This window comes from Stegodyphus dumicola, chromosome 5 (assembly GCF_044657685.1).
Source record: "Stegodyphus dumicola isolate Sdum_Otavi_A_Nest chromosome 5, ASM4465768v1".
In the NCBI taxonomy this organism is placed as follows: domain Eukaryota; kingdom Metazoa; phylum Arthropoda; class Arachnida; order Araneae; family Eresidae; genus Stegodyphus; species Stegodyphus dumicola.
This window is the reverse complement of record NC_140772.1, coordinates 145,781,641-145,808,648: the sequence shown is the minus strand read 5'-3', so window position 1 is coordinate 145,808,648 and position 27,008 is coordinate 145,781,641. Positions and strand designations below refer to the sequence as shown.

General features: G+C 34.9%; 1 protein-coding gene and 1 long non-coding RNA gene across 13 annotated transcripts in view; one reads left to right on the top strand and one right to left on the bottom strand.

The window, feature by feature from the left end:
• LOC146997278 (cullin-5-like) overlaps nt 1–27,008 on the bottom strand; it is a 181,868-nt gene that overhangs the window by 84,932 nt on the left and 69,928 nt on the right. The window lies entirely within an intron of this gene.
• Nucleotides 1–27,008, top strand: part of LOC146997279 (uncharacterized) — a 240,487-nt gene that overhangs the window by 154,188 nt on the left and 59,291 nt on the right. Inside the window, exon 3 of one of the 9 annotated variants that reach the window (XR_015040964.1) lies at nt 4,833–4,898. The exons of 6 other annotated variants lie outside the window; for them this stretch is intronic. This is a non-coding gene — a long non-coding RNA (uncharacterized LOC146997279). 2 more of the 9 variants (XR_015040962.1, XR_015040965.1) reach the window with 2 other exon arrangements.

Sequence of the window (27,008 nt, the reverse complement as noted above, 5' to 3'; positions counted from 1 at the left end):
TTACGATTTGAATCACCTAGTGGAATTTCTTTCTCAGCAATTAATTGCAAGGGAAAAGCTTTGCAATCGAAAGAAGCACCGTCAATTTCTCCTCATACAACCCCCTCCCCCGACAAACAAAACGCGAAAGCAAGCTGTCAACTTGGCATGATAAACGGGTACCAGATGTATCGTCTGCCTCGCAGTTGCTGTCTACAAATGAGAATCAAAATTATAAACATTCAAACTGCATATTTTGCGATTCAGATCATGAAAGTTATGAATGTCGGAATGCGAGTCGTTTAACCTTAGATGAAAAAAAGCAAAAATTGCTGAATCACGGATTCTGTTTTAAATGTTTGAAACGGAACCATATTTCCCGCTTATGCAAAACCAAAGTTAAATGTTCCATATGCGGTAAAGCTCATTTGTCAATAATGTGCAACTCTCACGGAAATAATTCTACAGACATTATTGGGGATGAAAATAATAAAAAAGACTGTGTTCTGACAAATAAATCTTGCATGCAGTTAGTAAATTTGCAAACTTTAATATTAAAACTTCGTGGGGATGGGATCGAAAAATATGTGAGAATTTTAATAGATAGTGGTTCCCAGCGATCCTACATTTCGAAGTATGCAGTTAGTATAATGAATTATAAAACAAGTGGTAAAGAAGAATTAATCCATGGTTTGTTCGGAGGAATTGAAAAGAAAGAAACTCATAGTAAATATTTAATTAGATTGAGTAGTCTTAAAGGTGATTATCACTGTAATTTTCAGGTTTTGGATCAGGATAAAATATGTACTGACATTCCTCAAATTCGTAGAGATACATATCTTATTGAACTGCGAAAACATGGAATTTAACTGACATGCAGAATAAATCTTTGATTTGATGTATGAAAAATCACCTTTAAAAATTCATGTTCTTTTAGGTGCAGATGTGGCAGGAAAGCTTCTAACAGGGAAAGTTAGACAACTAAAATGTGGGTTATCATGCGTACACACTAGATTAGGATGGACAATGATGGGGAAAAATGAAAAGCGTGAGTTCTCTGACAGTACGAAAACTGTATTGTCACTTCATGTTAATGATGCTAAAATTTCGGATTTACGGTGTCTTGACTCGTAATGATGCTAATGATGCTAAAATGATGCTAAAACTCGTTAATGATGCTAAAATTTCGGATTTACGGTGACTTGACTCTGCTACAACCCACACAAGAAAGGAAATTAATGAAATCGCTAAAACATAATTTTGTCAGTCATTAAAGAGAGATAGTGAGGGTAGATATCAGGTCTCTCTTCCTTGGTTAGAAGGGCATGAGGTTTTACCTGACAACAGATTATTAGCAGAGAAAAGGTTAAAATCCTGCATCAAAAATCTTCAGTCAAAAAACTGTCTGAAAGAGTATGAAAATATTTTTAGCAAATGGGCTGAAAAAGGTATTATAGAATCTGTTGAAGATAAGAAAACCAAAAATTGTCATTAACTACCACATAGGGCTGTAATTAAGCAAAGTTCAACCACAAAGATTAGACCTGTGTTCGATGCCTCAGCGAAGGAAAGGAATGGTGTGTCCTTAAATGACTGTTTAGAAAAGGGCCCAAATTATTTGGAATTAATACCGAGTATTTTAAACAGATTTCGCCTAGGTAAATACGGGGTTATCTCAGATATATGTAAGGCCTTTTTGCAAATAGGTGTCTGTCTTCGAGATAGAGACTTTCTTAGATTTCTCTGGTGGGAAGAAGGAGATTCCGAAAAATTTAAAATATATCGACATAAGCGCGTTGTGTTTGGCGTTAATGGCAGTCCTTTTTTTCTCGCCGCCACACTGAATTATCATCTCGAGAATGTTCCTGAACATCAACAAGAGGTAGCTAAGAAATTAAGTGAATCAATGTACGTCGACAATTGTGTGGCCAGCATTGATACTATTGAAGGACTAAACACTTTCATTAATGTGTCGAAGGAAATTATGTCGACTGCTAAATTTGATTTAAGGGGATGGTGTTACAATGAACCTAGCAATGAAACTTTAAAAGGAAATCCTTGCAATAAAGACTCCGATAAAACCGTATCAGTTCTGGGGTTGAAATGGAATTTATCAAATGACACTTTGTCCTGTGACTTTAAAGATAGTTCTGTGAAACAGCCTGTCAACAAAAGGAATATATTGTCAATAGTACACAGGATTTTTGATTCGATTGGTTTTACAGCTCCTGCTACTCTGATTCCTAAGCTAATGCTTCAAGAATGCTGGAAACAGTAGATTTCATGGGATAACAATTTACCTAAAAGCATTTCTGACAAATTTGAAAGTTGGAAAAATAAATTGCACAATTTGGAAAAAATAGCTATACCCAGAAGAATTTTTGCTGACTCCGAAAGAATTTCCGATTTATCTTATTAATGATATTTATCTTATTCCGATTTATCTTATTATTATTATCTCTTATTAACGTGTTTCGTGACTCGAGTAAATATGCCACATGCATATTTATGCGAAGCTGTAATGAAAATTCCGTTACATGTCAGCTCATCTCAGCTTGATCCAGAGTGGCACCTATCAAGCCGATTTCCATACCACGACTAGAGCTCTTAGCTTGTACGATTGGTGCTAGACTAGCACATCGTGTTAAGGAAGATTTGAGACTAGAAAGCTTGCCTATTTATTATTGGAGTGATTCTATGGATGCATTATTTTGGATAAAAAAGAATGAAAACCGGGCCGTTTTCGTTCACAATAGAGTGAAAGAAATCCGTACTCTAAGTAATCCAAACGACTGGAATTATATTCCTGGAACACTAAATCCAGCTGACCTCCCTTCCCGAGGATGCAGTCCGGAAACCTTAGTCAAATAGAAATGGTGGGAGGGTCCCGATTGGTTGAGAAATGATTCAGAAAAATAGCCTACCTCTGAAATTGTACTGAATTTTGACATTATAAATGCTGAAAGAAAGAAGACAATAATTTCTGCAGTTAATTCGAATGCTATGACTGAAGTTAATTTTGATAAGATTTCTTCGTACAATACCATTCTAAAGATAATATCTTGGATCTTCCATTTTGTTAAAAATGTCAGACTAAGTCCTAATGATAGAACTTATGGAACAATTACAGCGGAAGAAATTAAAGGAGCCGAACTAACTCTTTTGAGATTAGTGCACAGCAAATCATTTTCTGGATTAGATGACAAAAGATTACGTATACTTCAACCAATGATTGATTCTAACAGAATCCTTAGGGTTAAAACTAGAATTCTGAGAAGAGATGATGCAGAAAATTTTCGAGTTTCTATTATTCTTCCTTCAGATCATCCTATTGTAGTAAAATTAATTAGAGCTAAACATGAAATGAACAATCATGCAGGAGTACAATTTTTAATATCTGCTTTATGAGAACAATATTGGATTTTGAAAACACGAAAGACTGTCAAGAAAGTCATAAGAAGCTGTGTTGTATGTCAGAGGTTCGATACTAATTCTTTGAAAACACCCATTGCTGCTCTCCCTGAAGACTGAGTAAGAGAAGCAGCAGTCTTTGAGATTGTAGGTGTTGACTTGACTGGATCGTTGATATTGAAGGGAAATCAAAAATCATGGATAGTGATTTTTACCTGTGCTGTTTTTCGCGCAGTACATTTGGAATTGATTTTCTCGCTATCAACTGAAAGTTTTCTGCAAGCACCGAGACGTTTCATTGCTAGACGTGGAAGACCCCACACCATCTATTCCGACAATGGAACGAATTTCAAAGGAAGTGATAGATTATTCAAAAGCTTAAATTGGGATAAAATCTTAGAATAAGCTAGTATCCACAGAATTACATGGAAATTTCTTCCGCCATCAGCTCCCTGGTAGGGAGGATGGTGTGAGCGATTAATAGGAGTCCTGAAAAGAATCCTTCGCAAAGTTTTAGGACGATCATCTCTGAATCATGAAGAAATTATAACAATTTTGTGTGACTGTGAAACAATAACGAATAATCGTCCATTGACATATGTCTCGGAAGATGTTGAAGATTTATCTCCGATCACACCTTCCATGTTTCTCCATGAGATTCAACACATTGGAGTTCCTGATCTGGATAATATAAATGCGAAATCTTTAAACAAAAGGCTTATTTATCAACAAAAACTTTTACAAGATCTAAGTAAAAGATTTCGAATCGAATATCTCGGACAGTTACAGCAAAATTATGAACATGTAAAAGCTTCACAACCTCTGAAAATAGGAGATCTTGTTTTAGTGTCCGATGATAATAAGAAGCGAACAGACTGGATATTGGCGAAAGTAACCGAGGATTTTCAAATCTCGGGATGGACATGTGCGTTTAGTTAAGGTCAAGACTAAGCTTGGAGAAGTTTTGCGACCAACCAAGTGTTTGTATCCTTTGGAGATAACATCATCAGATGAACAGTCTAGATTTAGAAATGTGGCAAGCAGCTCTTCTGGTGAACCAGAGACTTACTGCGATCCTGATATTCGTAATGACTTGCCTCAAGATCTTAATAGCGAAAAGATTCCATCGATGATTACAAGAACTGGTCGAATGGTAAAGCCTGTTCAAATGTTACAGTTTTAAATTTGATTTTTCAGCAAATTTAAAGCTGGGAGTATGTTGAAACTCTCACCGACAACCACGTGATTTGCGCATGTGTGCAGCAAAAACTAAAACATTAAACTAAAACTTTTTTAACTGAACTTTGAGAACTCGTGATGGACGTTTGAGTGAAACATGTAATCCTACTCTTCTGTGTTATATACTATATATTTTAGTTTAGTGATGTGATTGTAAATTAAATATCTTATTATCTTAGAAGCCTCTCTCTTTCTGTGAGTAGTGCATCGATGAATGAAATAAACACTCCCGGATATGCCTTTGGATTAGAAAGAAGATCGACTAAAAGGTAAGCCTTTTTACCTTTTATTTTCTAAGAAATTATTATGATTACACATAGCTAGTAAACAATACCAAACAAAACAAATGGTACTCAATATATTATCATAATCACTTTATCATTAAGTACCCCCCTAAAATGTGTTACACTCTGGCAACCATGCACATAATCACTCTTCAGACAACCATGCATATAACAATTCTTCAGCCAAACATCACCATTTTTGTACGAGTTCCTTTTGTTGTAATCAAAGTTCAAACATTTTTTATAGATGAACTGTGATACTTTTGCCTAAAATTTGATTTTAAAATATTTGCCACCAACAGAAAAGACTAAAGTAACATTTCAACAAGATTATAGCATTTTATGCAAAATCACTAAAGGGAATAATGACATGATGTGTTTGGTAAATAGTCGGTGAGCAATGAAAAGGGTGTGATATTGTCTGATTTTTTTTAAAAGTGAAAACAGATTAATGTGTACATGAACAGAAGACCAGCATAAATTACATAAGGATTTGCAAAAAAATGTTGAGTATTAATTTTTTATGTAGCATATAACCCAGTGGTTGCCAAACTTTTACGAGTCACTAGATCTTTTCTCAATTAAAATTTTTTCACGGTGCCCTCCCTACCCTAAGTAAATGTAAGGCTAATCATAAGTAAGAGATAAGAATAAATAAAACTCATGTATCTTAATTATTAAACATTTTTTGTTACTTTATTAACAATAAATTAATAATTAATGTGATGGATGAGACTACTAATCACAGCACACTTTCTCAAATCATGCAATTAAACTGGATATGGCCACTCTCATTTCCTTTTCCATATTGATTTTTGCTCTATATTTACTTTTATTATAGCAGCTGCCAAAAATCCAGCTTTGCATAATACGACATCAAAAATGGAATTAAAATCCACTGAGTCTTATCACTTAGAAAGGGATGTTCATTTTTTATCGAAATCAAAACTTCTACCAATTCCTTGCTGCCAAATTCTGCTTTCAAACTATTGTCGCAAAACAACTCGGTAAGATTCTTTCTTCTGCAGAAGTAAACTCAGATGAAACAACAGTGTTAAATAGATTTGAATCCACGCAAACCTCTCAAAATTTTCATTGAGGAAGCATTTCTCAAACTAGACAATTAGCTGTGATAAACATCCTTCAAACACAGTTCTTCAGAATGATCAAGTTCATTTGACATAAAAAATTGCTGCAATCTTATAAAACAACCTTTGCCTGCATTTTGATCCAATTTTCTTCTTCACAGTTAAGAGTTTTTTTATAAAAGCTGATGCTTTTTCTGTTGACTTCAAAAGGTGCATGTTTTTTCCCTGATGACAGAGAGTAGGGGAATTCACCTTTTCAAAAATTAGGCATAAGTATGTCAATTTTATTAAAAAATTGGGATCAATAAAACCGTCTGCATCTTTGTACCATTTCCTTTAAGGAGAATAAATATTTCTACCTGCGTTGAAAGGTATGTGATAAAACATTACCACGATAGAGCTATTTTGCATTGCTATAGTACAACAAAGATGAGTGTTTGGCTTCCATATCCTCACTTACTTTTTTTAAAAAAACATGCTTTCAGTGGAGAAGATTTTATAAAATACAGTCAAAAGTCGTTAATCCAGACACCCATAATCCGAAATGATCTTTAATCCGGACCTCAAAGCTACAAACTTTCTGCGCATGCTTCAACGTATAATGCGTTCACGCATGCGCGTAATACTTTTACGCAAACGCATATGCGTGTGCGCATAATACGTTTACGCATGCGCGTTTAATGTATAACGGACGGTATAAGCTAAGCTAAAATTATCTATTTCAGTTAATGTTGCAGATTGCGTTGTTCCTTAATCTTCTAATTGGATCCGGCTTATTATTTTTTGCAGACTGTTAGAGCAATTTTATAAAGGTAAGCTTGAACTTTCGATTAAGTCAAATAGAATTTCTGATGGTGGAGCTGCCGTAGGATCTACAAAGCGAAAGTATGTTTCGATGCCCATCAAACATAAAGTGGAATTGCTGCAAAAAAATGTATAAAGGCACATCCTTTCATTTTCTAAGAATTCCGAAATCTGTTTATCAATTTCACGCTGCTCTGCGGAAAAAAAAAGGTTCCTGGTTCCTTTTTTACCAAATGAGCTGTAGAAAGCAATGAAAAGATCGTTCGATAACACGATCGAGAAGGCACAGCTTTACCGGCTACCCTTCGCAAGAATATTCTGTTATAGCAACTATAAAGGATCAAATAAAAACAAACAAAAAAAAATCTATATATTTTTAGCTTCTCCTTTTATTGTTTAGTTAAGCTAAATGTCTCGCTTCAATCAATTAGGAAGGTTTTTACAATATTTTGCTGCATCTCTGTGAAGAGCCAGCAGCTCTCCAAGGCGCGGTAGTACACAATTTGGGAACCACTGATATAATTGCTATTTAAAATCAAAATTTATGTTTTAAATTGCTAAAGTATGTTTTCTTTTGATATGATGATAATGTCTGCCCACTAGCAATAAATGTCAATAGTTTGCAATTTTTTTTTAATTGCAGAAATTGCCAAATTGCACGATTGTGGTTGAATTAATTCGTAAGTACCAAACAATTTCACAACAAAAATTGCTGCAATACAAAAATGCAAAAAATAATAAAAGGCAAATGGACTTTACATCTACTGGTACTCCTTCATCAGGGGATTAGTGTAGCAAGAGAAGTACAAGAAAAAGCCTGTTTCTAAGCTGACAAATGTGCAAATACATGAAATTAATATTAAATTAGAAAAATAAAAATTAAAAATTTTAACTTAATAATATGTGCCTCCATCAATGCAGCTCCTACAGTTTGGGGTGGAAAAGGCACTTTATTCTAATTCGAACAAAGTGTATAAAACAAACAAACAAACAAAGAACAAAGTGTATAAATTCGAAAAAGTATATAAAAACAAAGTGTAAACGAAAATTGAAAAATCAATACAAATTTACATTTTTTATCTTTCTTATATTTTAAATTATATATGTATGTGTGTGTGTGTATCAAAATATGCTTTTTATATTTCTAACATATCTTAAATAGTCTTACATCTTAAATTATATTTTTTTATCAATCTATCTATTTATATACACATACATACACTGACAGAAAAAAAATCCCAACACCAAGAAAAAAATTACTGTAAAGCACTGAAATTTCGGCAATACATTTACTTAAGTAACATATTTAATTGATTAAATTTTCAAAATCACAGGTTAGTTTGACCATGGCAAAGCACTCGAGGGTTATCTGCCTAAGGAGTAGGTATGCCATATACAGTGAAATGTCTTTAATCCAGATTCGTCGGGACTTCGGCGATTCCGGATTATAGATCATCAGTTTAAATCTGGTAAGATGGCATGCAGAAATTATAAAATTAAAAATATGAAACCGCAATTTATGAAATAAAGAGCAATTATGATCTAAAGGGTATCAAAATTTACAAAAAAAAAGTTTAATATGTATTTGTTTACTTTATTAAACATTTCTTTCAATGCGCACATGCATAAAGCATACATTACACATAGTCGACATTAGAAAATTGCAACCAGAAAACTATTAAATGTGTATTCGTGATATTTATAATGACGAGGAATTTCATTTAAATCATATCAAAGACGGAGTACATCGAGATGAAATACTACATTTAGTAAGGAATTATAAGCTGAATAAAATAAAAACATCTGCCCTGAAGATAAGGATAGTGCTGACAGATCAACTTCCAGTTCATTGCGCACCGCGTCGTCCCCCCCCTCAGAGCCACGTGAAATTGATAAACAGATTTCGGAATGGTTAGAGAAACAAAGGATATGCCTTTATCCATTTTTTGCAGCAATTCCACTTTTTGTTTGATGGACATCAAAACACGCCTTCGCTTTGTAGATCCTTCGGCAGCTCCAGAATTGGAAATTCTTTTTGACATAATCGAAAGTTCAAGCTTACTTTTATAAAATTGCTCTAACAGGCTGCAAAAAATAATAAGCTGGATCCAATTCGAAGATTAAGGAACAATGCAATCTGCAACATTAACTGAATTAGATAATTTTAGCTTAGCTTATACCGTCCGTTATACATTAAACGCGCATGCGTAAATGTATTATGCGCACGCGTAAATGCATATGTGCATGCGCAGAAAGTTTGTAGCTTTGAGGTCCGGATTATAGATCATTTCGGATTATGGACATCCGGATTAAAGACTTTTGACTGTATATGTGTGTATTTATATTTTTTATCTTCCTAATACATGCAAATTTTCTTACATCTTAAATTATATTTTTTTAAATATCTATCTATTTATACATATACACTCACACTGACAGAAAAAAAAATCCCAACACCAAGAAAAAATTACTGTGGAGTACTGAAATTTCGGCAATACATTTATCTAGGTAACATTATTTAATTGATTAAATTTTAAAGATAACAGGTTAATGCACAAGCATGAGAAGAGTAATTTCAAATGTGAAATGTTGGTACATTTAAACTGGTGTAGCCACCAGAATTTTTAATGCAAGCATACAAATGTTCATGCATTGTGTTGTACAGGGGCTGGATGTCAGTTTCTGGGATGGAGATCCATGCCTGCTGCACTTGGTCAGTCACTACATGGACGGCTAATGTTGGTTGTGGATGACACTGGAGTTGTCGTCCAATAATATCCCATACACGCTCCACTGGAGAAAGATCTAGTGGTCTATCAGGTCAAGGCAACATGTTGACACTACTGACCATGCAGGGTTACAACAGTGGTACGAGGGCGAGCATTATCCTGCTGCAAAACACCTCTTTGTATGTTGTTCATGAAAGGCAGCAGAACAGGTTGACGTAAAAATTTGCAGTCAGAATACATGGGATAACTATGAGAGTGCTGCTGTTGTCATATAAAATTGCTCTCCAGGCCACAACTCCAAGTGTAGGTCCAGTGTGTCTAGGTCGCAGACAGGTTGGTTCCAGGCGCTAAACTGAACTCCTTTTAATCAATGCACAGCCATCACTGGCATCAGAAAACACAACAGATCTCCACTTAATCCTCTAAAGAACACAAGCTTGACACCACTGATGTCGCAAACAGCAGTGGTTTGGAGTCAATGACATGCACACTACAGGGCATCTAGCTCGAAGCTGTCTTTCAAGTAACCAATTAGTAACAGTTCGTTGTATCCAGCAGCTCGAATTTCGGCTGCTCGTAGTATGATGTGCTACAGCCATATGTCAAACACGGCAGTCTTCAATCTCAGTAGGGCCGTGCCAGCTGACTGGAACCCGGCCTTCTTGAGCCTAGTATCTTCCCTTGACAAACAATCATGCACAGTGAATACATTCCTCCCAAGATTTCTATAATATCAAAGAAAGAAAATCTACCTTCTTGTAGCTCTATTACACAACCTCATTGAAACTCACTGAGATGTTGTACTTCTTCATCTTATTAAAGGCATTCTTGACCAACATCAACTCACTACTTCAAATATCAATGATATTGTTGCGTGCGTACAGGTTCGTTACAAAATGAATGCACAAGTCCAATAAAAAATTAACAAAAAATTTATTATTATCACGAAATGCTTAAATTCTCTCAGATATTCTTTCAGTTTTACAATATCTCACAGTAGTTATCTTCTAACTACTCAAACGTTCAAAAGAACTTAATTCAAAACAGCTAAAGAAAGCTAATCCGCGAATTCGCTACAGTCAACAAGAGCAGTTTTCTAAACAACAACAAACTAAGTAACTACTACGAACTGAGAGGTTTTCCTCCTTTTATAAGATTTTAAAATCATGCGTGAGAATTTTCTAGTACTTTCTCGAAATCAAAAAGAGATATTTATTAAATGTTACATGCACACGCTCTTGTATTTTCAATTTTCCGGCTTAGCTTTCTTTTAATAGTCGTCACGCGCTGCACTGCGCGGGAAATAAAACCATTTAATTTACCATTCAACTAACATAAGCTATTTAAATACCAAATCCGTAACACTGCCCCCTTCCCAAGGACTGCACGTCCCTGGCAGTTCAATCCCTGGACAGGAAGCCAACCTTACAACTGTGGCATAAATGCAATAATAAGCATTACATTACAATAATAAACAACATGAACAATAAATGCAATAAATAAAACAAATCAAATGCTGTCAAATACAAATCAAATACTAAATACACATTTAGAAACAAAAAGGACCATGGTCTTGCACTATTTACAATTATTTACATTACATACTATGGCCATAGTAATGAGCTAACCTGTCGTAATGAACGACTTTAGGTTTAGAGCTCGATGACTTACGGATCCGAACCACGACGTCATTCGTTTTGTTTAGGACTGCGTAAGGACCATCCCAAGGTGACTGTAATTTCGGACAGAGTCCTTTCGGACAAGTCGGATTCCACAACCAAACCTTGTCTCCTTTGTTGAATGTATGTCCAGTAGCTCTCGTGTTGCATCTGGTCTTCACTTTCTCCGTCGCCAAGTTCACTCGCTTTCGTGCGGAACGGTGCATCACTTCATAACGGGCCTGGACATCTTGGATGTGCTGCTCAGGCGATGAAGGTGTATCCGTATGGCGATCAAACAGGTGGTCTTAAGGCAGACGAAGGTCTCGACTGAAGAGCATCTGGGATAGAGAATAGCTGGTAGTCTTGCGTTTTTTTTTCGACCCTAGTATGATTTCAGCAGCTTCCTGAGCTGGGTCTTTCGGACAAGGCATCGACATTTCCAGGCGAGGATCCCTGTTGAGGATGGATAGTCATGTCATCAGATGCTGAAAGCAGTTTGTTGTTTTTCAAGTCTAAGGAAAAATTGTATTTCCTTAAAAAGTCCAATCCGAGCATTTAAGAATCAGTGATCTCTGCTACATATGCCGTGTGATGGTAAGCGGCACTTCCAAACATGATGTTAATGTTTACTTTTCCGTCGATGTCGATCTTGTCACCGGACACGGTCTGGAGGGTAACGCAGGGCGGTGTCCAGATAAGTTTGCTTCCCAGTTGTTGAGCCAAATCTTTTTGGATGACGGTAACGTTGGCTCCTGTATCTATCGCCATATTGCAGGGAACTCCATTAATATTCCCATTGATGGACAGTCCGTTACTGTTGCCACACACTGTAGAAATCTCAAGCGCTTTAAAACAGGGTTTTTCATTATCTGGCAACATAAGTTCCTCGATATGGCTATTAATTTTTTTTCTGCATCGTTGCTGGGAAATAGTCTTAATTTCCGTGCTCTGGGGTGTTCTGCAGTTCCTTCGCACGTGGCCTTCTGCTCCGCAGTTCCAGCAGTTTGGTTTCTTGTCACTCCTTTTGCGTCCCATGGCATTTAATTGTCTGTTTAAATCATATGCCTTATTTTCCGTGCTCTGGGGTTTTTTGCAGTTCCTTCGTAGGTGGCCTCAACACCTCAGTTCCAGCACTTTAGGGTCGGTTTCTTTTCACCAACATTTCTTCTCAAGGCATTCACTGGTCTTGTCAACTCATCCGCTTTATTATCCGTGCCCTGGGGTGTTCTGCAATGCCGTCATAGGTGACTTTTAGAACCACATCTCCAACACCTTCGAGCGACTTTGTTCTCACTGCTACTCTGTATCAAAGCGTCGACTTGTCTGGATAAATCATCTAAATGAGCCATCAGTTGATCCACTGGCTCGTGGACTCACATAGCTCTGACTGGGTAGTGGTCTCTATGAGTTGCTTGCTGGGCTGCCTCGAATTTCATGGCGTACAACAGAGCCCTTTTTATATCCTTCACATCCGCAATTCATATAGCTTTCTGTATTTCAGGATCCTGGATGCTGTCGATGAAGTATTCCAGAGGCAGGATTTCCCTTGTTTCTGTCGGGCACTCCGAAAAGGCGAGGTGGGACAGCTTTTCAACATCTGTGGCGAGCTCCTGAAGTGTTTCCGTGGTTTTCTGTTGGTGGGATTTTAATTGAAGCCTACTGTAGTCTTTTAAACAGTTTTCCCCAAAGCTCAGCTCCAAGACGCAGGACAGAGCTTCAAAATGTAACCTTTTGTTTTCGGGAAGAGTCTAATGGATATCCGTTGCGTCGGCTCTTAAAGAAGTGGCGAGATGACAGGCCTTAGCTTGGGAATCCCATCCATTTGCATCTGCCACGATCGAAAATTGTGTCTTATACACCTGCCAGGAGGTCTTCCATCATATGTCGATAGCTTCAGAGAGGGACGAGCAGACATGGGTAGAAATTTTAAACCATCCGAAGTGCTCCCTGCCATCGCTACGAATTTCTTTAAAGTGTCAACTTCTTTGGCGACGACAGCAGAAATTCTGTCTTTGATTTGTTGTTCAATATGTCCTTGGACGGCACAAACTCTTTCTTCAATTTTGTTGGAAGGCCGAAACTCTTCCTTCGACTCGTTGCTCCACAGCCGACACTCTATCTTCTATTTCATCTTTGTCCGCCCGACCACGACTTCTAGCCACGGTCAGCGAACATGTTTCATTCATCCACGCCTTCACAAGTCCACATATGTGTTTGTTCGACACGACGGAGTTAGAAAACCACTTCAAACTCCTTATGATGGACCATTTAATGTGCTAGAAAGACGAGATAAAACGTTTGATCTCGAAATAAAAGGGACTAAGCAAACGATCTCCATAGATAGACTGACACCCGCTTTTGTAACCATGGACTCTTTTCAAGTTGCTTCCAAGAGTGTGAAAAAAACTTCGGACATTTGTATCACCCGTTCTGGACGATTAATCCGACCCCCGCATCGGTATGTCACATTTCGTTGACACTGCGGAGGGAGTATGCAGCGGCAGCGCCAAACAGGCGATACGGACTTAAAAACTGTACAGAAAAGCGCCAATTGGCGAAACAGTAAACCCGTTTGGCAAACATACAGGCTGACGGGGAGAGAAGAATTTTCCCCGGCAGTCAAGGGGAACTACTTCAACAAATGTGTGCGTCTCTGTTTCGCCGAGATATGTGAACTTGTGTACTCGCATCTGTACTGTGCTCTGAATTTCTTAAGCCGTTATAATGTACCCGGCAACTGTTACTTTTCCTTATTAAATTTGATTATTAATTGTAACATGTCTATCTTATGAAGATTTCGGCTTTCCTAGTTAATGTTAGGGATATTTTCGTATGCACGTGTTACTCACACGTACATCAAAACCAACTCCCGTTCAATGAACAATAATTGATAAAAATACGTAAATACGAAAGTGTTTCGTCTTTACTCGAGTTATAAGTTAAAGCCAAACCGGCTCGTTCAGCTCTGTATTTGTGTTCTTATCTATTAGTAAATTTTGCATTTTAGCCTTTAAAAGGGGTATAATTATGTTGTTCTTATGTTGCGGTTACGTATTTTACAACTTTATTGCATGGGATAGCTATCGATTTATGAGCAATGTAAAAGTGATGGTAGGCGCAACGAGGCCACCATTTATTTGCATTTGAAAGAGCTAGTAGAGTTAGTGATTTAAGTCATTTGGTGCGCTAACTTCCATGTCCGTTTGCATAGGGAGACTAAGCATTAACTTTCAATACTGTATACCAAAATTTTGGTCAGTTTGCCTGTTGGCTGATTTGCTTGTTTGGATGCAGAAACTCTAATTTTAATTGTAAAAATTGTTTTTAACTGTAATAAACGTTTTATATTTTTATATATTTTACAGTTATTAATGCAGGTGTTTTAATAGTCCTTACAAAGAAGTCATGTGGTGGCCACATCATATATTTTATCGGGTGCATGTACCTAATTTAAATATACGTTCATGTCACGTAAGTGGTGAGCGAAAGTGTTTATGATTTTATGTATAAATAAAAATCGAAAGATTTGAGTAGGAGGAAAAGCGATGTGAGACCTTTAGATCGAATATAATATTCTGAAACCAATGCACTGATTTTAGAGAAAAGACAAAAGAATAGTTTAATTAAACTCCCACTTTCCTTAACTCTGTGATTGTGACCCAATAAGTAGTGAAGATAAAAGATTTCCATTCTAAGTGTCATGAATTTTTTCAGGCATGTGTATAAGTTTTAGAAGGATGTTCAGCCAACAGCATTAAGCCAAAGAATCTCTAAGGAGAAGAATGAAAGCTTCCATAGACGCAATGTAAACCTGTTTCGCCTCTGCGCCGCTGTACCGAAGAGCCACGGCTATGCAGTGAAACACCAGCGCAGGGTGAAATTTAAACAGCGCACTTCGAGGAGATAGTAAATTTTTTACTTTGAAATAACTCAAAATGTTTTATTTTCATACATTTCTGGAGTTTTCTGAGCAAAAGGATGTTAGTTGGAATTTTGGGGCGAATTATAGAAATCCTGTCCAATTTTTACTTTCAATTTAAACAGCGAGCCGTACGAAGACAAAATTTAAATGAAATAAATTTCTTAATTCTTTTCTTCTGTAAACTTAAAAAGGGGGGAAAACACATGCCATACAAAACGTAATAAATTTTTATGGATCCATAGTTAAAATTTTACAGTGAAATTTTAAAAGCAAAATTTGCAATAACTAACTGAAACAGAAAAACATAATTAAAGACAATTAAAGGCACCCCTAAATAAATTGAAAACACTGAAATACATTATAATTATCCGACAACAACTTTAAAAACAAATTACCATGAAAACGTTTAGACAATTATTTGGAATGACCATTGTGAAAACCAAGAGCAAAGTTTTCACCCAATAGCCAAAACCATTTCACTTACAGCATTACATTTAAAAAGTCTTTAAAAGAATTTCACATAGCTAAAACCAAGTACCTCTGACTACAACAACAAAGAACGTTTTCGAACAACGTGGTAAAAGATTGCTAACATGGCCGACGGCATGCCGCATTCTTTGATGCTGCTTTGTTGCCTCCTGATGTTATTTCGCACATGCGCAGTGAGGTACGGAGGGTGGATAGCTTTGGAATGGTTTGCCCCTTTAAAGTAAGCTTCAAGGATATACATAATGTGTCTCTTCGGTCTGACGGAGCCACATTTACCCCGGTGAACCTTTACTTCTTCTAGTTAGAGATTCTTTGATTAAGCAGACGCATAATTTAGCTCTATTGGTTCACCGAAGATGAAATATAAGTCACTTTCTCGTTTCCGCTCTCTAGTCATAATCTGTTGGATGAGAAAGTGACCATTGCACGAGCTACCTTAATTCCATTCCCTGAATCCCTTAGTAAGGTAAGCGCTCTGAAAACCCTACGTTGTCTCAACTTATTATATCTTGTTATTGAGGAATGTAGAGAACTGAAACGATATGTTCTATTCACTCGGTTTTCAATGTTCACAATGTCTGTTATGATGGTCGTATGAAATGTCGTCGCCTGATATGATGTCAGAATGACGTCTGATAGTATGGTTTCTTATGGAAGCATATTGTTGAGCTTAAAACTCTGTTCGAGGTATACTGGCTTTTGTGTACATGTACCTATGTACCAAATTCGTAGCCCTGAGTCTATTAGCTAACACGCAGCATGAACGAAAGAAATACACACAGAAACTTCCTTTATATTATGAGTAGAGTTATATATCAGAACATCTTTCATTGCTACATATTCAAAGAATCCTTTTAATAACATTTGTAACAATCAAGTTACTAATAATTGTTTTAGGCTTTTGTTGAATTACAACAAAGTTAATGAATACTTTTTTAACAATGCTAATAAACCATAATCATTAGAGATATCAAATCTAGTGGTGCTAAAATTTTACGTGTGGATCACATTTGCTTAAATTTGTTATTTTTACTGCTGAAAACGAATTCGGGCCATTTTTAGAAATGGGCTTCTTTTTGTTGACAGTATTATGTTACGTTTTTATACCAACACCGTTTATCGACAGCCTATTGGGCATACTTATTTGTTTTGCGATTGCCTTCATTTTGTTTCCTCGAAGAGAAGAGAAACCTCGAAAAAGTAACGATGAAAATACCATTAACCTTAATGAACACAACTATAGTGCCGGAACGAAGGTACATAATTTAGATTTCTTTGATTCGTGTGCTGATATTCATGAACATAATGACGATTCCTTTGATGTGGATATAGACAATGACACCCATCTTCTCCAAATTCCTAACGAAGCTTTTGATAATAATCTTCTAAATTTGCATATCGATAGTGACACTGACCACATCGAACGTTTTGCCAAAGATTTCAATAATAATCCCACTGAAGTTTACCATATAAGTGATGGAAATCAACTGAATTACTTCCATGAAGAAGCAGAAAGGAATTTTGATTACCCAAAACCTGATAACTCAGGTAATCAAACAGGCATGAATAGCAGAATAACCATCTTCAACCAGGAAAACCCCACTTTGAATGCCTCTATTAAATCATTGGATGCTGAATGCATTGTATCGCATACCGATCTTGGAGCACAAGGGGACATCAATTTCGGCAATCTCATCAACACAAATAATGAACCAGAAATAAATAGCAAAATGGATCAAGTAGACAGATTAGAAGTGAAACCAATTCAAGAATTTCAAGAACGCCTTATTGATATCGTCGTTGATACCGTCGCTGTTATCTACGTTGATGACGAGAATACTCAACATCCTTCATCACAGCGCAGCAAGCGTTTCACAATTTCAAAATTAAGAAAAGCTTTACTGAAATATTTTCGCTTTAAAAAAATCAAAAATAAACATAACAGTTTAAAGCATCATATCAAAATCTAAGTTTACATAATTTCAATTTATGTTCGTGATACATTTGTTCGAAATGACACCAATCTAATTGACTGACTAAAAATTGTACATTGACTGACGAGAGACTGACTAACTGACGATCACACTAATTGACCAGTGACTGAAGTGACTGAATAAATATAGGACATTGACTAAATAAGAGACGATCTCATTGATTGTATAAATTTGGACATTGACTGACCAGGGACTGGTCATGTGATGATCTCCTTGACTGACTGAAAAACTGAGATCATAAGCAGAACCTATATTTATTTAATAAAAAAGATACTAATTGGGGAGCCAAGGAAGTGGCTTAATTATGACTAAACTGTGCATTTTGCCAAAATTAAGGCTTTTAATTAAAGCTTAAGAATTATTTTTATTATATTTTTGCAATTACTGCATTTTTTACTATGTTTATATCATATTCTTTTTAAATGCTATTTTATTTTTACTTATTTGTTTATTAATATTTACTTTTATGTTTTTTGTGTTTTCTTATTGTTACTTTTTAAATTTTATATTTCTTTCTCCTTAATATTTTATTTTGCTTAGCATTAATTTTATTATTATTAATATTATTACTATTATTATCTTAATTTTGTATTTGATTTACTTATTTCTAAATTTTTGATTATATTTTTTACTACAATTTCATTTATTATTACCATTTCAAAAAAATTTCGAACTAGTTATAAAGTTTAGACTTTTATTAAAAATTAAATGTAAAATTAACACTTTTGGCTCTCCAATAAAATTTTAATCATTCGTCTTGTCATCTCATTTGTATTAAAGACTTTTGTTTATTATTATTCATTTATGATTTATTATAATATTCAAAGCTTTATTCTTGAAAAACTGCATGAATCATAAAATATTGGCATTTGAGGCAAAACTTTGAGACTTAAGACTCCGCCCTAAGGGTTTCCATTTCCTCGTAATCCATAAGTATATCCAGATCCCAGAGAATGATTTTAAATAAAGAACAATTTAGTTAACAAATTCTTGTAATTTGAATTCGAATTTCATGTAACTCAGAAAATTTTCTTTAGGTAAGCGACCTCTTTAAAAGGAGATTTATTGTTATATGTTTACAATTTGTATATTTTCCCTTTCGCATTTTTATTTTTCGAGTTTGTTCAATTATAAATTCTTATTTCAATTTGGATAATTTTTAATATTGTTTTAAAACTCTTATACAAGTTTGCGAAAGAAGCGCTTTTCCGGTATGAAAAATGCTAGCTAAATTTCGTTAATCGGCCCTGTAGAATGGAAGATACAAAACTGTCACCTTCTAATTCCTTGTACAAATTAAAGTAAGAACTGTAATTGCAAAAACTTTAGTGTACCAGGTTTCAAGAAAACTCTGTGGTTGTGACTCAATTTAACCCACTATAAATCAATTGAAATGATTTTTTTGGCATAGTTTTTGGACAGAGTATATAAGGAGCTCTTTTTTCCAATAACGGATTGTAAAATGAATTCAATAAAGAGATTTTTCGGTATTTGCAAGTATTTTCGTTTCAAGAGATATGTATTTCGATTAACTCGAGAATGAGTAGACGTAGAATATTTTAGTATATGGGAGTGCTATAACATATAGTCGTACTCCTCGCTTTTTCGTGGCAATCGGTCACTTTAACTTGTATAAATATATATATATATATACATATATATATATATATATATATATATATATATATACATAATTTATTTCCTAAACAATATTGATTAATTGATTATATTATCTCCTAAGTTTAATTAAAGTAGAATTATTTTAAAAGTGTGAATCCATACTGGTAAATTATATTTTGAAAGATGTTTTGAAGTAATTTGAAAGTAAAATGTTAATAATGTTTTAATGGGGACTGGAGTTAAACCATCATGAAGAATAAAATTTCAATTGTAAAAGGAAAAATTAAAACATGTAATCATTGTCATTGATCGGAAATTAGTTGACTTTTCAAGGGGAACAAACCAACTCCCGTTCAATGAACAATAATTGATAAAAATACGTAAATACGAAAGTGTTTCTTCTTTACTCGAGTTATAAGTTAAAGCCAAACCGGCAATTCTAGTCAGGCCAAATATTTCCGCGAATAGAAGGAATTATGAACCAATGCTGATACTCAAAGGACTTATTCTTATGAAGCATTTTAGTCAATTCAATTTGGAGTAAAAATCAATTACTGTAGAGAAATTCTATTTAATTCCAGTAAACGTCCCCGACACTTTCATGTTTATGCATTTGAGTACTATATTATTTGTAGAAATTAAACATTGGAAATTATCATTATTAAATCGAATTCAAAGTAATGTTGAAATAAACGTAGAAGATTACAAATTAAGATAAATAATGCAAACTTTGTAAAAACAAATCAAAGACAATATAAAAATAATATAGAAAATAATATAAATAAGATCAGTGAATGTACATGAAGATATACGGCCACAAATGGTATTAAGTAACTTACATTCTTTCTAGTGGGGTAGTTTGCAATGTGTTCTCTTCGTGTCTGACTCAGAAGTGTAGGGTGTCCGAAAATTCTTAGCGGCAGTAGGGGCTTTGAATAATATCAGTCGGTAAGACTTGGGTGAAGTAATTTATGGTAGTGGGTGGGACTTGGAATTCTTGAGGGATGTATTTTGTCGAGTTCTTATCTGAGAGAGACTGTCTGTTAAGATTTTTTTGAAATTACTAGTGAATGGAAATTAATTAATTTCTGGCTAATTGTCGTGTCACAATGATTAAGAATTTAAGAAAGGAAAAAGGAATTTTCACTGTCCAAGAGCTGATAGACAGACTAAAGGCATGAAATAGGCCCATTTTTTTAGTAACAGTATAGTAACAGTATATGTCTGAAGACAATTAGCTTTTGACAATATATGCAATTGAGTAATTACACTATATACAAATCTTCCAACTGACAGTCATCCAAGTTATACCGCCTTCTCAGGTTTAGGGACAAATTATCATATCCCTATCAGTTAACTGATTTAGAGTGAGTATTTAACGCCTCCTCTTTTAAGGCAATGGTTGATAAATTGAATGGGAATTAGATTATTTTTGAGAATTTTGATAAGGATCAAAATTTCGCGTTGTAAATCTATTGTATCTGTGCATATAGTTTAATTCGTTGTATTTGATTAATTATAGTATTGTTAATTACTTTTTTGGATATGTTAGAGTTCCAATTTATTAATTTGTTAGTATTGAAATTGAAGTTTCCTGTTTTGTCAAAAAGTAAATATTTTTGTAGTTAATGATTTAAAGATCTAGAAAGTCTATGCTATTTTGTGAATTATTAGTTTTATTAAGTGTAAGACAATTCGGATAAATCTCGGAGTGTTCAATTTTACCAAAATTATTAATTGTAATAAGGTCATCAATATATCTGTAGGTGTGTTTGTAGTAATTTAACTCTTGTGGTTGTAGATTTTTTTGGAAGTTAAATTCTTTGACAAATAAAAAGATATTACAGATCGAGGTGCTGGAATGTAAGCCCATTGGCAATCCTCTGACTTGTTTAAAAAGTTGATTTTGAAACTTGATGTAGTTATGAAAAAGTGTGCATTTTAGGTAGGTTTTCCATTTGTCAAGAGTCATGATATTGAGTATATTAGGGAAAAGTTTAGGTAGATCAAGTAGACTGGTACAGATTTCTTCTAGAGGAAGTGAGGTATATAAGTTTTCAAAATCATAGCAGTTAATGTTTTGGATGTTAATGGTTTGAATGGTATTAATGACATGAGTGTTATTATGAATGATCCAGCAATAGTTATGATTAGTGTTACAATCAGTGAAAATAAATTTACAGATTTTATTAAGTTGAATTGAAAAATAATATTCTACATTTTTCTTTTAATTATTAGTTCCATTAGCTATAAATCTAAATTTTAATGGTGTTTTATGGAATTTGGGAATCGCATAAAGATTAGTAAATCTGTTGTAGTTTGCATTGAAAGTAATATTGAGTTTCTTATGAAAGGTTTTAATCCTGTTTATTATAGATGTTTCTGTAAGGTTGGCTAATTGATAAGTAGTTGCGTTGAGAAGTTCTTTATGAATAATTTCAGCGTAGAATTGTTTTCATATAATGCTAAAGTTATTGTTGATTTATCTATTTTTGTAATAGTAAAAAGCTGTTTTAATTGATTAATATCTGATGTAAGTTGCGACCAATTCAGTGTACTTTTAAATTTGAGGTGACTGATTTCGGTGGATATGCGTTGAAAAATTTTAGCTTTCCATTTTAAGAAGGTATCTATGGGTAAATTCAGTTGATAGCTTGCTTTAACTATAAATTCGTTGATGTTGTTTTCGAAAGTCTTGTAACAGTAATTTGTAGTCATGTTTCTGACTGGTCTAAATTTTGTACCATAAATCATTAGTGTTTTTAGTTGATGGTTTTGTATGATATTCAAGTTGCCAGTAATTATGTGCTGGTGTTGAGAATCTACGTAATTGCTGTAAATTGGTGTCTTACAATGTCATTCTGCAGTTTCATCTATTTCATTGTGGTTAGTGAGCAAGTTGCTTAAGGTCCTTTGATATTTAAATGCAATCATTGGTATTGTGTTAACTGCGGGGAAGTAATCTTTACAATCTCTGATGATTCTTGAGAAATGAATATTGTCAAACTGCGGATGTAGAAAATTGACTTTAAAATAAATTTTGCGTTGAGTGAGACTATTAGAGAGTCTGAAAAGACTAAAATCAAGAATCATGTCTTTGATGATTTGTATGTCGTCGTAGCTTTCTTGAATGATTTTTTTAGTTTGATAAGGAATTTATTAGTACAGGAGTGTAACCAGTTGAGAAGTTTCTTGGGAAAGTAGTGTGAGTCAAAAAAACATTTCAATTGTTTTTTCAATGCAAGTGTATCCAAAGTGGATAAAAATCTCGCATTATTTTTTATTTTGCTTCCTCTTTTTCCTCTCTGCGTTTTGTTGCTGTAGATCTTAAATTGGATGAAAATAGACTTCTTAGAAGTATCTCTATGACTATGTATATAAGTGTTAAGTCAATATGGATAAAGTGAACGTTGTTTTAGTATATAGAGAGATTCCTGAAAAATTCGTGTTTTGTGATTGGGTATTATATGTAGAATCTGAAGTTGAATAGAGTTGAAGTCATGGTGTTTAAAGTTTTCTAATTCTGCTGTATTCAGTTGTGATGGCGTACTTATTTTAATGCTATTTTTTTTTTTTTTTTTTTTTTTTTTTTTTTTTTTTTTTGTGCGTTGAATTTTTTGATTTGAGCTCTATGGTTATTGATCCGAAAGTTAAGATTGTTTTTAGTCTGTCCTATATATTTAATATGTAAAGTACCGCATGTAATCATGTAAATACAGTTAAATGTTTTTCATAGAAATTGTTTTTTTGGGTTTACCTGTAGCAGGCATGGCGTTAAATTTTCAAGTTTGTCATCTAGTGGAATGACATTTAATGATTTTAATATGAGTTAAACTAGCAAGATATAAAAGTAAGCAGGCTGCTAACCTTCAATACAGTAAATTTTTTGTATAAGAAGTTTAAAACGTAAAAAAGAATGGAGATAATATATAAAGTGGGTACATTAGGTAAGAGATAAATAGCGCTAATAGCTGCTATTTAGCATATCAAATGTTGTATGATCTTAAATCCATTTAGTGTGAATACAAGTTATTACTACTTGCGCAACTGTTGCAAAGTTAGTTAATAATAATTTATTTCCTAAACAGTATTGATTAATTGATTATATTATCTCCTAAGTTTAATTAAAGTAGAATTATTTTAAAAGTGTGAATCCATACTGGTAAGTTATATTTTGAAAGATGTTTTGAAGTAAGTTGAAAGTAAAATGTTAATAATTTTTTAACGGGGGCTGGAGTTAAATCATCATGAAGAATAAAATTTCAATTGTAAAAGGAAAAATTAAAACATGTAATCATAAAAACTGTACAGAAAAGCGCCAATTGGCGAAACAGTAAACCCGTTTGGCAAACCTACAGGCTGACGGGGAGAGAAGAATTTTCCCCGGCAGTCAAGGGGAACTACTTCAACAAATGTGTGCGTCTCTGTTTCGCCGAGATATGTGAACTTGTGTACTCGCATCTGTACTGTGCTCTGAATTTCTTAAGCCGTTATAATGTACCCAGCAACTGTTACTTTTCCTTATTAAATTTGATTATTAATTGTAACATGTCTATCTTAACTAAGATTTCGGCTTTCCTAGTTAATGTTAGGGATATTTTCGTATGCACGTGTTACTCATACGTACATCATTGGTGACCCTGTCCCTCGCTCCTTCTGTTTCGATCCCTAATGACTATCTGTCTCAATCTTTGTTAAAAAACTAAAAATATGCCTTATTTTGATGCCAATGCTCTTCCTTATGACTGATAAAGGCTCCACCCTATTCATTTCCTCCTCATTTTATCGTACGGATTACACGTGGTTTATCACACTTAAGGAGGATTTACAGGTATGTGGTCAAATTTTTTTAATTATCTGTGATTGGTCTTAATTATGTTTTTGTGATATGTTTTGCTCTAAAATTATAGTTTTAATTTAATTATTGATTGTTTAAAATTGATCTTTGAGTAATATTTGTGCTCACACTTTTATTGAGATATTGAATGTCTTCGTTATTTTATTCTAAATTGATACTGTTTTGATAAGGTATAGTGCAAAACATTAAGTTTACGATTTACGATATATTTATAATTGGCAACCATGCCAGGATCGGAAGGCCAAACCAACGAGGAATCGAATATGGCGGTTCAGGAGCCACAAATCTCACACGTGGCAGTTAAAATTCCCCCTTTATGGAAAAATAATGTTAAACTTTGGTTTATTCAAGTTGAAAGTAACTTTGCTTTAGCGAAGATTAGTAGCGATAGTACAAAATACAACCACGTGGTTTCTTCGATAGACCCTGAAACTCTTTCCGCAGTATCAGATATTTTATTTAATCCCCCAGCGACGGCTAAATATGATGCCCTTAAAGCTAGGTTAATAGGAGAATTCTCAGATTCGGAAAGCGAGCAAATACGCAGACTTATTTCTGAATTGCATTTAGGGGACGACAAACCATCTCACTTATTGAGAAAAATGAGAGAATTAGGTGGAAACTGTATAACTGACGAATTTTTAAAATCATTATGGCTGCAAAGGTTACCTTCCGAGGTGCATGCCATTTTATCAATAAGTTTGGAATCCTTAGACAATTTAGCAAAAATGGCTGATAAGATAGCTGAAGTGCGCACGCCAACGAACAACAGCGTGTTCGCGGTCCAGGCAGCTTCGGCCAGTTCCCCCAGAAACCCTAACGATTCTGGTGCCCCCCTCGAGGAGCTTAAGGCCTTAAGGAGTGAAATCTCTGCCCTAAGTAAACAAGTCGAGCGACTCTCCCGCGGAAACACGAGGAATAATTTCCCCCGGGATCAACATAACAAAGCACGTAGTTTTTCGCGTGGGCATTCCCGAGAGCGTGTGAACAATTATTGTTATTTTCATTCGCGATTCGGTAGTAATGCACGAAAATGTCGAGCACCTTGTTCCTTTTCTCAGAACACTACGGCCCAGGAAAACTAGTAGTAGCGGCTATCGATCGAAATTCATCGGCAGTCGCGCATTCATGTCGTTTACATGTTTACGATAACAGATTAAATTTAAACTTTTTGATTGATTCGGGCTCGGATGTTTCATATGTGACACCGACTTCTAAGTTTAGGAAAATGCATCCTGATTCGCTTCAATTATTTGCCGCGAATAATTCCAGAATTTCTACGTATGGAACAAAATTGTTAACTGTGAGTTTAGGACTTAGACGAAACTTTTCTTGGAAGTTTTTAATCACCGATGTACCAGTGCCTATAATAGGAGCCGACTTTTTAAGGCATTTTGATCTTTTAATCGATTTAAAACGAGGTAGGCTTATCGATAATACTACGAAATTAACTCGTATTGGTTCTCTTTCCGATTCTAAAAATTATTTTTCGGTAAAGTTAATATCTGGTGATTCACCATATCACAGAATCTTGAAAGACTTTCCTAAAGTACTGAAGTTAAAATCCGATTCGTGTAGAGTAAAACATAGTACGGTTCATTACATCGAAACATACGGTCCTCCTGTGCACAGTAAACCGCGTAGGTTAAGCCCTAAGTTATACGAAGCAGTAAAAAAAGAATTTCAATTTATGATAGATCAAGGTATTTGTAGACCATCAAAATCAGCATGGTCATCACCTCTTCATGTAGTTTCTAAAAGTTCGGGCGACATACGGCCAGTAGGAGACTACCGAAAACTAAACGCGTGCACCGAACCCGACAGATACCCTATCCCGCATTTACAAGACTTTAATAATACGCTTAGCGGAAAGACAATTTTTTCAAAAATTGATATCGTTCGGGCATATCATCATATACCAGTCCATCCAGATCATATACCGAAAACTGCAGTTTGCACCCCATTTGGTCTTTCGAATTTCCGTTTTTAAATTTCGGACTGTGCGGAGCAGCTCAAACCTTTCAAAGGTTTATGAACGAAATTCTTGGAGATCTAAAATTCGCCTACGTCTACTTAGATGATATTTTGATATTTAGTCATACGGAAGATGAGCATAAATCTCACCTACGTACTGTTTTTGAAAGATTAACTTCATATGGATTGACAATTAACGCTTCGAAATGTGTTTTCGGCGTTCCGGAAATATCTTTTTAGGCCATATAATCAATAAAGATGGTACCAAGTCTCTGACGAACAAAGTGGAACCGATACTTAACTACCCACTTCCTAAAACGGTAAAAGATTTGCAGAGATTTTTAGGATTTTTAAATTTTTACCGTCGATTTTTACCCAACGTAGCCCAGAATCAAATACATTTAACTTCGTATTTAAAAGGGGCTAAGAAAAATGATAAGACAATCCTGAATTTGTCTGAGGAAGCGCGGAGTGAATTTCAAAAGTGCAAACAGCTAATCGGTAATGCTGTTCTTTTGGCACACCCGAAGAAAGATGCCCAGTTGGTTTCACAGGTTGATGCGTCAGACTTCGCGATCGGTGGAACGCTATCACAAATAGTTGATAGAAATTTACAGCCTCTCGCATTTTTCTCACGAAAGCTTTCGCAGGCGGAAAGGAACTATAGTGCGTATGATCGAGAGCTATTGGCAGCTTATGCTGCTATTAGGCATTTTAAGCATATGTTGGAAGCACGGAACTTTTCTTTAATCACCGATCACAAACCGCTCACGTATGCATTCCGACAGCGTTTGGATAAGTGTTCACCTCGTCCGGCTAGGCAGTTAGACTTTATCTCACAATTCACCACTGAAATTCGCCATATAAAAGGTTCGGAGAATATCGCTGCCGACGTACTTTCGCGTATAGAAGCAATAAGCATGCCTAACCCTATCGACTATGAGGAAATCGCTAAA